Here is a 2,500-nt window from a genome sequence, read left to right as displayed (position 1 = left end):
GGTAGGCACGTAGCGTACCTTCGACAGTTGATAGGGCAGACACTTGAATGATACGTCGTCGGTGCAGAGACCGTACGATCCGCGTGGTTATCCAGAGTCATCAAACGTCACAGGACGAACCCGGTCGGTTTTGATCTGATAAAAGCGCGCCTCCCGAAGTCGGCGCTTAATGCATGTATTAGCTCTAGAATTACCACAGTTATCCACTTCGCTTACGAGACCAAATAAACCAAGACTGATTTAATGAGCCATTCGCAGTTTCGCTTTACGAGAACTCGTACTTGCACCTGCATGGCTTAATCTTTGAGACAAGCATATCACTACTGGCAGGATCAACCAGATAGCTGCGACAGCTGCGCTCGGCCCTTGCTGGGCCGCCCGGCGCGTGCTCGTCGCATTCGTTTAAGACCGAGGCGATCGCCTGCGGCCGTACTCAGCTTCGACAGTGGCTGGCCGCGACGTCCACGCTCTCGCCGGCAGTGCCAGGCGGAGCGATTTGCGTTTTTTCTTTGCTCGCCCTCTCTCGGGCTCGATCCATTCAGTTTCGCACAAACAAGAGCTCTTCCGGCCGCCTGCAGCGGTGCCTAAAACCCGGGCATAACAATGCGACCGTTCTGCTAGGCCGACAAGCGCTCAAGCCAGACGCTCGATCGAACGCCCCCTACATATTAGTCGAGACAACGGCTCGCTCATTAGCATCGCGTTTGTACTTTAACTTTTTTCGGCTCGGCTTCTTTCGACGCCGATGCCGGCGACGCAGCACTCTCTCGCCCGCCAGCCACCGAGAAAAGGGTGCGCTCCGACCGGCCCCGCACCGCTCTTTCATGGCTCATTCGAGTTTACTGTCTTTCGCTCTGACATGCCTTACCTAGGGTTAGGTTAGTATGCTTGCACGTTTGTACTTTAACTTTTTTTGGCTCGGCTTCTTTCGACGCCGATGCCGGCGACGCAGCACTCTCTCGCCCGCCAGCCACCGAGAAAAGGGTGCGCTCCGACCGGCCCCGCACCGCTCTTTCTTGGCTCATTCGAAATTACTGTCTTTCGCTCTGACATGCCTTACCTAGGGTTAGGCTAGTATGCTTGCACGTTTGTACTTTAACTTTTTTCGGCTCGGCTTCTTTCGACGCCGATGCCGGCGACGCAGCACTCTCTCGCCCGCCAGCCACCGAGAAAAGGGTGCGCTCCGACCGGCCCCGCACCGCTCTTTCTTGGCTCATTCAAAATTACTGTCTTTCGCTCTGACATGCCTTACCTAGGGTTAGGTTAGTATGCTTGCACGTTTGTACTTTAACTTTTTTCGGCTCGGCTTCTTTCGACGCCGATGCCGGCGACGCAGCACTCTCTCGCCCGCCAGCCACCGAGAAAAGGGTGCGCTCCGACCGGCCCCGCACCGCTCTTTCATGGCTCATTCGAGTTTACTGTCTTTCGCTCTGACATGCCTTACCTAGGGTTAGGTTAGTATGCTTGCACGTTTGTACTTTAACTTTTTTTGGCTCGGCTTCTTTCGACGCCGATGCCGGCGACGCAGCACTCTCTCGCCCGCCAGCCACCGAGAAAAGGGTGCGCTTCGACCGGCCCCGCACCGCTCTTTCTTGGCTCATTCGAAATTACTGTCTTTCGCTCTGACATGCCTTACCTAGGGTTAGGTTAGTATGCTTGCACGTTTGTACTTTAACTTTTTTTGGCTCGGCTTCTTTCGACGCCGATGCCGGCGACGCAGCACTCTCTCGCCCGCCAGCCACCGAGAAAAGGGTGCGCTCCGACCGGCCCCGCACCGCTCTTTCTTGGCTCATTCGAAATTACTGTCTTTCGCTCTGACATGCCTTACCTAGGGTTAGGTTAGTATGCTTGCACGTTTGTACTTTAACTTTTTTCGGCTCGGCTTCTTTCGACGCCGATGCCGGCGACGCAGCACTCTCTCGCCCGCCAGCCACCGAGAAAAGGGTGCGCTCCGACCGGCCCCGCACCGCTCTTTCTTGGCTCATTCGAAATTACTGTCTTTCGCTCTGACATGCCTTACCTAGGGTTAGGTTAGTATGCTTGCACGTTTGTACTTTAACTTTTTTCGGCTCGGCTTCTTTCAACGCCGATGCCGGCGACGCAGCACTCTCTCGCCCGCCAGCCACCGAGAAAAGGGTGCGCTCCGACCGGCCCCGCACCGCTCTTTCTTGGCTCATTCGAAATTACTGTCTTTCGCTCTGACATGCCTTACCTAGGGTTAGGTTAGTATGCTTGCACGTTTGTACTTTAACTTTTTTCGGCTCGGCTTCTTTCGACGCCGATGCCGGCGACGCAGCACTCTCTCGCCCGCCAGCCACCGAGAAAAGGATGCGCTCCGACCGGCCCCGCACCGCTCTTCCTTGGCTCATTCGAAATTACTGTCTTTCGCTCTGACATGCCTTACCTAGGGTTAGGTTAGTATGCTTGCACGTTTGTACAACTTTTTTCGGCTCGGCTTCTTTCGACGCCGATGCCGGCGACGCAGCACTCTCTCGCCCGC

At 55.6% G+C, this 2,500-nt stretch overlaps 1 non-coding gene across 1 annotated transcript in view; it reads right to left on the bottom strand.

The window, feature by feature from the left end:
• Positions 1 to 343, bottom strand: part of LOC144420216 (small subunit ribosomal RNA) — a 1,810-nt gene extending 1,467 nt beyond the window's left edge. The window contains exon 1 of the ribosomal RNA XR_013474569.1: positions 1 to 343. This exon is cut by the window's left edge and continues 1,467 nt beyond it. This is a non-coding gene — a ribosomal RNA (small subunit ribosomal RNA).
• Positions 344 to 2,500: the final 2,157 nt, after the last annotated feature.

The sequence above is a fragment of the Styela clava genome, chromosome 2 (genome assembly GCF_964204865.1).
Source record: "Styela clava chromosome 2, kaStyClav1.hap1.2, whole genome shotgun sequence".
Classification (NCBI taxonomy): domain Eukaryota; kingdom Metazoa; phylum Chordata; class Ascidiacea; order Stolidobranchia; family Styelidae; genus Styela; species Styela clava.
This window is presented reverse-complemented; position numbering and strand designations above follow the sequence as displayed.